We start from the raw sequence: 12,149 nt of genomic DNA, 5'->3' as shown, positions 1-12,149 counted from the left end.
TCAGACTCAAACGCGAGTGAATCATCTGACGAAGAAGTCTTTGAAGATATGGATAATCTTGAAAACGTTCTGCAGGAAATGGTTGTGGAAATGGAAAATGAGAATGATCAGGTTCTGGTGCAGTCAGAAGATGAAGAAATAATCATGAATTCCTGTTGGAGTGAATATGTTGGACGGCATAAAGATTTCTCCTTCACTGGATCCCATGGATTGTAGAGAGCTGTAACAACTCCCATGGAGGCATTTCTTCTGATCTTAGATGAAGAAATTATAGACCTCATCTTAACCGAAACAAACAGATTTGCGGAACAGTGTATACTTTCAAAAACGCCACGAAAATATTCTCGCGTCAGTAAGTGGATACCAACTTCGCCTTGGTGAAGAAATCGTTATAGACGAAACGCTAGTTCCGTGGAGAAGGCGTCTGATATTCAAGCAATACATACCAAACAAAGCCCATCGCTACGGCATAAAACTTTTCAAATTGTGTGCCATCGATGGGTACACATGGGCATTCAAAATATATTCAGGAAAATCTGCAACAGGACAACCTGAAGAACGTTATACATAGACAATTTCTACACTGACAACGAACTAGCCAAGTCTATGCTTGATAAAAAACCCATCTTGTCAGACCAGTTAGGTAAAATAAAAAGAACTTACCCCAGGATGTCCTCCAAGCTAAAATTAAAAGGGGGGAAATGATATTCCGTGATGATCAAACTGGTATCGTAATTTTAAAGTGGAAGGATAGTCGGGATGTTAGGCTACTTTCAACAAAACATGCACCTGTAATGGTACCGATCTATCCTCAAATCATTCAAGAATAGTCTTCTACTAATAATGACCAGATACTGACGCAACAAGAACCGTCAACCAGCCACCAAACTGCGCCAACGAGACAACGTAGCTATCGAAAGGCCGTAGAAAAACCATTATCGGTTTTAGCTTACAACAAAGCAAAGTCTGGGATAGACTTGTCTGATCAAATGGCTTCCTACGCTACAACTATTCGAAAAGGAGTAAAGTGGTTTCGGAAACTTGGCATTGAACTTTTATTAGGAACATCAGTTGTCAATGCTTGGGTCCTCTATAAACATGTAACTAAACAGAAAATTCAATATGCAAATTTCGAGAAAATTTGGCAGAAAAATTGTTGAACATACCAGAACGAGCTTAAAGTGAAAGGCCAAGATCTTCTGCAACTGCCCATCACCATTTGTCTGAAAGAATTAACGCTGACGGTAAGATTTGAAGAAAATGTAGCCTGTGTTACTCAAATCTTCGAGGTAAAGCAGGTCGCTAAGATGCCAGAAATGCGGCTAAAATGGTTTACACTTTTTGTAATATGTATTTCGGGCAACCACAACGTTGTTTGGAATGTTTTAATGTTAAGCATTAAAAAATTTGTTTGTATACTAAAAATAAAGAATATTTTTGATTTCATAACTTAAAATTTTTATTTCTCCCATCTTACCCAAACCAAATATACTAAAACGTCCCTCACAGTCCACGCTTTCAGATCTCTATATATATTACATTATTATACACATATGAAGAACACGGCCTCACACTGTGGGCATACCGTCATTCATTATTGCGTGACGGCGGCCTGTGTGAAAATAACAGTGTCATTCATATATGAAGAACGTGGCAGCCAATGTGTTAAATAATAATAATAAAAAAAATCTCCAAGATTGTGGAGTTTACAAAGTTAATTGCAAAAAATGTAATAGTACGAATATCGGACAAACTGGACGCAGACTAGACTTCTAAAACCAAATTCAAACATCTACGAATACAGTCATACAACGGGGCATATAAATGACTTCAGGAAAGAAGTATCTACGACCGATACAAGTGAGCAACTTAATCGCTGTAACTGCATCGTTATAGATATGGGGTTTTTTGATGACATCGCAAGAGAATTTGGGATAGAAACCACTAGGAATCTCAAACAATTATCAAGACTTAACATCAAACTAGCAAAAATGAACAACCGGTTGACTTTTCTAATCAGTAGTAGAAGACTAGGAGTCGTTCCTACACATATCAGGGCAATCCCTGAAAGAAATTGGACGGGATTATTAGAGACCAGAAATTATGAACTATTAAGGAATATTAAAAAAACTGGAGAAAGGTGGGCAGCAAGTATTTTAAATTTAGAAATAAAGATTACATTAGATGTTATATAAAGAAAAGTAATAGTTCCATTAATGAATTATCTGAACGAGTTGGGCTAATTTTACCGGAGAATGTATTTCTTAGATTTATTGATTCATTAAAATTTAAATATAACAAAGTGTTCAAAGTAACTAAAAACATTAATCGCAAAAAACTTGACCTCTTGTTGGCTAAGTCTAGAGGGGATAATAAGCTTTGTATTAATAATAAAAAATGGTTAGTTAATTTGACTAATATTAATGTTCCTGCGGATGTGTCAACCTTACTGTCTTTAGGTCCTAAATTTCATCTACCAACAAATAGCTTTAACTTTAATTTAAAACGTTTGCTAATGTTCTTAGAAAATATTATTTACAATGTAAATCCGTCACAACGGAATATGGTAAGGGCTAAATTAACGAATATTATCACTAATTATCAATGTTCCCGCGAAGCGTGTGATGGTTGCACGGTAGACTAAATGAAATGTTAATTAACACAAAAAAAATCATTAAAGAAAACCCTTCAGTTATAATAACAAAAGCTGATAAGGGGGCTACTACAGTTCTTATGGATAGAGATTCTTATCTAAGAGGTGCCACAGAAATGTTGGGAGACATAAAAGTCTATAAGGTCCTCAACAAAAACCCTCTTAATAACATACAAAACAAAATCAATAACTTTATTAAACATCTGTATGAACAGAAATTCATCAATGATGGTGATCTTAAGAGGTTGACTAAACATAATTCTATTCTGGCTAAGGCTTACTTCTTACCTAAGATCCATAAGGACGGAATACCATTAAGACCTATCATTTCGTCAATCGGCACGGCGTCGTGCGGTTTGTCGGGATACATGGCGGATTTGCTAAGCTCAGCTTTCAGCAAGAAGACTAACTACAATATCAGTAATACTTTTGATTTTGTTAATGACTTTAAGGGTTACAAACATCCGCAGGATCACATTTTGATTTCACTTGATGTCGTGAGCCTTTTTACGGTTATTCCATTGGATTTAGTCAATAAGATTGTAGTGGATAAATGGGAGTTGATTGCGCAACATTGCAGTTGGAATGCGAACACTTTTTTGTCGGGTTTAAAGTTGATTTTTGATACCTCCATTTTCACCTATAATAACGTAGTATATCACCAGGTTGAAGGTACCCCGATGGGCTCAAAAATTTCTCCGGTCGTAGCCTTACTAGTTATGGATTTTGTAATTGATGAAGTTTTAAAATTAAACAACACAACTTTTAGAATTGATTTCATTAAGAAATATGTTGATGACTTAATTTTGGGTGTACACAGGGATGATATCGACATAGTTTTAGAATCGTTTAACAACTTTCATTCGAGCATTCAATTTACCATAGAGGTTGAGAAAGACAATAGTATCCCTTTTCTTGATACTAAATTAATACGTAATGAAGATAATGTCATTCTTTTCAATTGGTATGTTAAACCAACTTATTCGGGAAGGTATTTGCATTTTCAATCAGATCATAATTTTGGACATAAGGTTTCAACTATTTTGGCGATGAAGCACAGAGTGACACAGATATGATATATTCCTTAAAGATAACCTAACTTTCTTAAGAGACACATTTATTAACATTGGTTATCCGTCCAATCTGCTTAACAAACTTTTGTTTTCATCAAATATACATAATCACCTTAACAACAACAGGATAAACGAATAAAACACTATAGTTAAATATAAAAAAGTTCCTTTTGTCACTAATTTAAGTGAAAAAATAAAACAATCTGCTTAACAAACTTTTGTTTTCATCAAATATACATAATCACCTTAACAACAACAGGATAAATGAATAAAACACTATAGTTAAATATAAAAAAGTTCCTTTTGTCACTAATTTAAGTGAAAAAACAAAACGGGTTCTAAATTCTCTAGACGATATGCAGATTGTTGACTGTTACGATAACAAGTTACAACAAATTTTCACGAATGTTAAGGACAAGACCGAACACCAATTAAAATCTGGTGTTATTTACTGCATTCCTTGTGGTGCATGTAATGGCAAATACGTTGGTCAAACGGATCAGTGGCTGAAACGTAGGGTCTCCAAACATAAAAGTGATTGCAATCTAAAAAAGTCTACTTGTGCTTTATCCCAACATGCTATAGACACGGGTCACCGATTTGATTTTGTTGATGTTAAAATACTAGATACTGAACCTAACTATTACAATAGGCTCTTTTTAGAAATGGTACATATTAATTATACGGATGATTCTATTAACTTTAAAACTGATACTCAGAACCTTAGTAATATATACGCTTTATTGTTCGCTAACGACAAAGTTCGTAAAAAGAAAAAATAAATTAAATTTAATCCTATTGTCACCCGATCACATATGTTTTAGCCAGTGATTTAAGATTTTAAACTGTTTGTCAATCTGTTCTTGTCTTAATTTGTATTAATCGATTCAATTTTTATAAATTTTTTATAATTTTATATTCTCAAGTTTAAATTTAGGCGGCTTCACCGCAAAAGATTTGACGCTTGCGCAGTACATTCCTGATCGCAAATTTTTGGTTGGTATCAATGCTTAAAAGAGTTTTTTTCAATTCTTAAACAGCACTTGTTATTTTTATATAAAAGAGGTTTTACCTGTCAGACATCTTGTACGCACGTTGATTCATCCAGTTGTGTTAATAGTTCGCTTGATCCTTTATGATCCGTTAATTATGATGAGGTTTTCGGTTGTTCTACAATTGTTAGTTTCAAAAAAACAAGTAAGTGTTTATTAAATTACAATTTATAACTCTAACTTTGTTAATCTCTTGTAGCAATAAAAAATGGTCTGAGGTAGGTTACAATAAATAACCGAAATATTAGCTTTTTAAAAAGTTGTTTCTTTAATTAAAACCTGGACCGTACACCCTGAATAGTCGCATTTACTTATAAATGACTTCGACAATGTAAAACTTTTATACAAATGTGAAAAAGGGTTTAAATTGATAATTACAAGAAATGTAAAAAGACAAATCTTCTCAATGATCAAATTGATATATTTTTTTATGTGTGTTTACCGTGTTTAAATGATTTTTAAACGGAATCATAAGAAATATTGCTAAATAAGAGCAAATTAGAAAATAAATAAATTACATAAAAACAACGGAAAAAATAAACAGTTTGACATTTGCTAAGGCTATGGCTTACCTCTGTTGGTGTTATAACTAGGAGTACGTTTGGAATTTAGTAATGAGGATTATTTGAATCTAATAATATGTAATTTGTGGAGAGTGTAACCGAATAACAACGCGTAGATACGTGTCGGCTGTTTGCGGAGAGATTTCCAACTCGTCCCGTACCAACTTAGGGTATCGAACACAGGCTACTAAAGAATTGTCGGGAATTTGGAACGTAATCTCAACAATTTATTAAAACGAAACCTGTTACTGACAATGAGGTAAATGAAACCATAATTCTTAGGAATTAAGCAACGTAAAATTGAATACTACTGGATTTAATGACTGAAGCCACTTAAGTGAACACTTAAAACTTCCCGAAAAATGTAAAATGCATTGCCAGAATATACACCTTTGATTAGATTTCTTAGACCGATTGCAAAAGGATAAAACTGTTGACTCAGAATTTCAAAATGTTTTGAAAAAGGAATCTACATGGCTTTCGATAACATCATCCATTATTTATGCTGTTCAATATTTAGCAGAACAAAATTTAGCCTTTCGCGGTTCCAGTAACAAATTATTTCAAAGAAATAATGGTAATTTTGTAAAGTGTATTGAAATGATCGCAAGATTTGATCCTATCATGTTTGTACATATTAAAAGAATTCAATCTCAAGCAAATATGCCTTGGGAATAAAATCCAAAATGAAACAATTAATTTATTAGGGAATAATCTAGAAGAAATTATTTGAAGTACGGCAAAGTATTATTCTATTTTACTGGACTGTACGCCTGATGTCAGCCATCAAGAGCAGATATCTGTTTGTGTAAGATATTTTAATTTAGTAAACAAAAAAGTTAGCATTGAGGAAAGGTTTTTATTATTTTGTTCTGTACCAGAGACCACCGGTGAAGGGCCTACAACATTTTTGTTAAATACTTTGGAACATGGTTTAGATATCAATAACTTACGTGGCCAGGGATATGACAACGGTTCAAACATGAGAGGTAAACATAGCGGTGTGCAAAAAAGAATTTTGAAAATTAACCCGAGAGCGTTCTTTGTGCCTTGTTGTAATCATAGTTCAAACCTTGTTATAAACGAGATTGCGAACACCAATTTATCAAGTACAACATTTTTTTCGACAGTTCAAGAACTTTACAACTTTTTTTCCGCTTCCAGTAATCATTAATAATAATAGTTGCATTCCAACAAAAAACATAAAATCCATAAGAGAAAAGGTCAAAAACGATGACCTCATAATAACGTTTGGTGACAAAAATTCAGGTCTTGTTATCTTGGACAAGTCTACCTACGTGGACAAAGCCCAGGAAATTTTTAATAATAATAACATATATCCCATAAAAAATAACCCAACCACAGCCTTTAGCAACAAACTAAAGACATTTATAAAAGAGAATTCTACCGCTCTTTTAAAATTCAATATTGGTCCTAACAAATCAACGGAAATGAATCCGTTACCACCTACATTAAACTGTCTCATAAAGCTTCACAAGAAAGATAAAAGTATTAGACCAATAATTACTAACAAAAATACTCCCACAAACAAAATAGCAAAGACTATCCAATCTTTTCTGTTTAATTCATTCCGTAACCACAACTCCTATTCAGTGAAGAACTCCATGGATGTAATTAATAAAATTAAGAACATCACTCTCACAAAAAATAGCCTTCTTATATCGTTTGATATTAAGAACCTATATTCGAACATCCCATTCATGCCTCCATATCTATAATAAAAAATCACCTAGATAACCACCACGAATATCTTAATATTAATCATAATGAAATAACAACATTCTGCAATCTTCTGAAAATAGTTTGTAATCAAAACTTCTTTATATTTGACAATCGATATTATCAAATGTCTGATGGTCTTCCCATGGGATCTCCAATTTCGGGCATCATCGCGGAAATGTTCGTCAATGACTTCGAGAAGCAGTTAAAGCAGAGAAATATAAACTTGTCACTTCCGATATCTCATACTATGGACGCTATGTAGACGATATACTCATCGTTTATGAGGGTAACGCTGCTAAACTTGGGGCATTGTACAACATCTTCAACAACATCAACAACTTCACTATGGAAAAGGAACTAAATAAGAGCATTAACTTCCTCGACTTAAGTATCTCCAGAGATCATAACGACCATCTATCTTTTAATATATATAGAAAACCAACATCTACAGATTCGATAATTCCGAAGAATTCTTTCAATCCAACGTAGTCTGATCGAACGTTATTGTTGTGATTGTCGTACGCTTTTTGAGTTTCCGTATTTTCTTTGTTCTTTAACCGATTTTTGCTGCCTTTATATTATGCGAAACAATTCTTTTTAGAACTATCGTTGTTTCTAGCGGTTGCTTTAAGCGATAAGTCAATAAACAAATCAAAATAACGAAAATATTCAGTGAGAATATCTTTTAGATTTTCATTTTTTTTGTTATAGTGTCCACAACGGAACATGATGCCTTTATTTTAATGGCACATTATCGAAGTGGTACGCAGGATGAGAACGGTAGTTGGGTTTATTCCATACAAAGCTGCATCCAGCAATTCAACCAACGTTCTCCAGACATTGAAGTTGATTATGACATTTTTAAGCATAGGAAACATGTGGTTGTAATTCGGTTTGAAGACCGAAATTGCATTTGTAAACAAAAACTTGGTGGTAGGAAAGCTAAAATCACCGATGATATTGTAGAAAACATTCGTGAGCAAATGGACCGTAGTCGTAACAAATCAATGAGAAGGTTATCTACCCAAACAGGTTTGTTATTTTTTTTAATTAAAACCTAATTACATCGCTATAATATTATAATTTTAACAGGACTTAGTGTTGCCAGCTGTCATAAAGTTGTTTCAAAACAACTGCAAATGTATCCCTACAAAGTTATTGTAGTGCATCGACTACAACCACTTGATTATGACAAACGAGTAACTTTTTTTCATTGGCTGGATAGAACCTTTTTTAGTGATGATGGTTGAGTCTCTATCACACGTCCTCCAATGGTGTGCGGCAACGCACTGGCCCGAATTCGTCGCCATAACACCTTGTGCGACATGGTAAAGAGCAAAGCGAACCGAATGGGGTGGCATTTGGAGCTCGAACCGAATCTGCGTCTAGAATCAGGCCTTTTGCGCAAACTGGAGTTGGTAATGAACAACGGACTAGAGGTGGTTGTCTTCGATGTGTCCGTTGTCTGGGAGGGACCTCAGCCCCTCTCAGTGGCATATCGGCACAAGCAGGTTAAGTACAGCGATTCGGAGGTTCTTCGGTCGCTGCAGCGTCGCTACCCTGACTTCGCCATCATGGTCGCTCCACTTATAGTGGGCGCCCGGAGAACTTAAATGTCCAAGCTTGGTGTGACAGTCCGTGATGTCGACCATTTCGTAAGCTCGACCATTTTGGGAGGGCTGAAAACTTGGCGGCACTTTAACGGGACGATTTGGAGGAACGACGATGGGGACATCTTCTTCGACTGATCCCACTATTTTAACATCTATGTTTTGGGCTTATTTTTGTTAGAGTAGAGGCAATTTTGAGCATTTAGTCATCGCCCGAGTACATTGTATATATGTTAATGTTTTAGAATCCCCAAGCGTCTTAACTTCAGCAGCAGCCCACTTACGGCGACCGGAACTGACCCAGCGCTTTTGTTCTTTCCTTTTGGGAAGCAACATAGACCGGCCGTGGCGGACTGGCGCCTTCCCTATTTCTACCACAATATTTGTTCTGGTCCCTATAGCTTCGGCCAAAATGTCTTTTCGGACCTGATTAACTAGCCAAATGCCTCGTCATCTAATTAAATCGAATGGATTAACGAGATTCCCGCTGTCCCTACCTGACCTGATAAAATCCACAGGAATTCCAGCAGAATAGCAAAAAGGTTTGTTTGTGCAGGCGCCGGTACCACCAAGAATTTATGGACTACCGAAGATTCATAAACCAGACGTCCCCCTCCGCCCTATCGTCAGTGCCATCAACTCTCCAACATTCCAGTTGACCAGTTTTTTTTCCATAACATCAAAATTTATAAAAGATAGGTTTTTTAAAAAATTAAAGTTTTTAAATAAATTTTTCCCCCCCCTACTAATTTTAAATTTCCCTCACAAATAACGACTAACTACCCATAATTCAGTCCACCACAATTTTTCTTACGTCGTGGTTGGACCCGCACTTTGCCCCAGAATAAAATCTCATTCTGTAAGTTTATAGTTAGAAACAATTTCAAAGGAATCATTTTTAAAGTTTAACCTTTTCTCTTACAGTATAACTTTTCAAAACTTTTTGATATCCTAGAAATACAAAAGAATTTTAGCGATGAAACAAGTAAGTAGCCATTTTGACTTCTTCAACGTGACCTTGCAGAAATGCACCATGTGTTTTTTTAGATTTTTTTAGATTTTTTAATTTTTGGAATAATTTTCGACACGTACAATAATTGTTATTAACATCCCTTAAGGCTTTACATTTTAAATCTAACCGTTGATCTGTCCAAACTTATATATTTTTGAAGTAATCGAATTCATTCGACGATGAATATTTTTCCCTTTTCTGATTTTGTTTCCTAAAAACTTGACGGTAAATAATAGATATAATGTTGTAACTTAGTCATTACCTTATTTTTTGTTTCTAGTTGTGCCTGAGGAAGAGACTTTAAGTCTCGAAACATGTAGCACTTATATAAAAATAAATTTCTTTCATCGTTTCTCTTCGAGTATAATTTTATTAGTTGGCCAAATATCTCGCAAAGATTCTGTCTCCTTTTACAGGGAACACGGAATCATATGTCAGGGATTCTACACATGTTGTGGAATCGGTAAAAGGTATAAAGCTAGATGCTGAGGATATTTTGGTAAGTTTCGATGTTGAGTCTCTTTTTACCAGGGTAACAGTTAAGGATGCTGTGGCTGGCCTCCGCCAGAAGCTCATTACCGAGGGATTACTAGAATACGTACCAGATCTAGTGGGGTACTGTTTTTTACGTCGACGTATTTCAGCTGAAAAGGAGAATTTTTGGCAGCCATGGGATCTCCATTATCGCCAGTTATAACTAATTTCTACATGGAATTATTCGAAGAAGACGCTTTGAAGAAGAGCCAATGGAAACCAAAACCAAGACCCATACCAACAGGTATCTCCAGGCATCATCACATAATTATCCCCAACAGAAGAGGCCCGTGATCCGTACTTTATATCAACGAGCAGCGAGAATATGTGAAGGAGATAACTTGAAGAAGGAGCAACACTTTCTACGAGGCGTGCTGCAGAAGAACGGATACACTTCGAGGGACATCAACCGGGCCATCAAGCAGCGAAAGCAGAAAGAGGACGCGGTAAGTACAAAACCACTTGAATTTATCTGTCTTCCCTATGTTTCAGGTGTGACGGAACGAATTGCCAGACAAACTAACTCCATTAAAAGGAGCGGGAGTCTACCGACTATCGTGTAGTTGTGGGAAGGTTTACGTTGGCCAAACTGGACACAACGTCGAGTGCCGCATCAAAGAGCATGAAAGAGATGTAAGGTTGAAGAAGATCCAACAGTTAGCGCTTGTGGAACATTGCCATGCAGAGGGACACCGAATAGACTTCGAACAAAGAAAAGTACTGGCTAGGGACAACAGATATTACCAAAGACTGACAAGAGAAGCAATAGAAATCCATCGACATAGAAACAACGTTAACAGAGAAGATGGCTGGGAGCTTAGCAGATCATGGAAGATGGTGGTGAATACGGTGACCTCCTCCGGCTTCACACCGGACGCATCCGAAACGTCAAACATTTTCTTAAAAGACGCACGGCAAAACCCGAAAGTTATGTATTAAGTATTGCGAGTAACATATCTATCCGAATTCTTACATTTCGTTTTAATTATTTAATTATGATATGAACATTTACAAAAAAATAACAAAAATTTGAAGTAAATTCAAAGAGTAATTAATTCAAGAGTACAACCAAAAATTAAAATATTATAGAATATAAATTAAATATATTATAATAAATAGTACGCTTATACAGGATGTGTACAAATGCATTAATTGTTGAGTTAAATTTTTATTATTAATTAAAATTAATAAAATTTACTTGTATTATTTTTCAACATGAATTATTTTGATACAAATAATCATTCAATGTATACGTTTTCAAGTACTTCTACCTGAAGGCATACGAAGTATGTTACAACATTTTAACATTAGACTTTTCGGTTTTGAATTAACTGAAGATTGTCACTATGTGTTGATTATTCGCCAAATTGTACACACCTGTATTGTTACCAAATGTAGCCGACCCTTAACTACTGTAATGTCGAACATGAAGCGTCAGCAATTACACTGTTGGAAATAATTCACGAGTACACCCTGTATAATCTGAACGTACTTTTCCTTTCATTTTTAAGTATGTTGATGATATCATTTGCTCAGTTCCTTCCTATTTCGTTGACACTGTCCTCAGAGTTTTCAATAGCTTTGATCAACACCTTCAGTTCACTGTAGAGACAGAGGTTGGATCATAAGTCCCCTTTCTTGATACCAGGGTTATGCGTGAACCCAACCAAAACATCATTTTGAATTGGTACACTAAACCCACATACTCTGGGAGATACATTAACTATCATTCTAACCACCCTATTAATCAAAAAATCAATGTTGTCGTGGCAATGTGTAACAGAGTAAAGTTAAAAAAGCTTCATAATATTTTCTTGAACAACGGTTATCCTCGTGGTCTCTTGCTTGGTATACTCAATCAAAACAATAATTTTCAGTCACCTACTGTTAATCTCAGTAATGCAGACAA

General features: G+C 35.2%; 1 long non-coding RNA gene across 1 annotated transcript; it reads left to right on the top strand.

The window, feature by feature from the left end:
- Positions 1-9,107: 9,107 nt before the first annotated feature.
- LOC111415117 (uncharacterized) lies at positions 9,108-10,058 on the top strand. The gene is made up of 4 exons (XR_002706349.2): positions 9,108-9,553; positions 9,619-9,679; positions 9,752-9,931; positions 9,987-10,058. It is a non-coding gene; the product is annotated as an uncharacterized lncRNA (long non-coding RNA).
- The last annotated feature ends 2,091 nt before the right edge of the window (positions 10,059-12,149 follow it).

The sequence above is a fragment of the Onthophagus taurus genome, chromosome 8 (genome assembly GCF_036711975.1).
Source record: "Onthophagus taurus isolate NC chromosome 8, IU_Otau_3.0, whole genome shotgun sequence".
NCBI lineage: Eukaryota > Metazoa > Arthropoda > Insecta > Coleoptera > Scarabaeidae > Onthophagus > Onthophagus taurus.
Note: the sequence above shows the minus strand (reverse complement) of the source record. Positions and strands in the feature narration are given on the sequence as shown.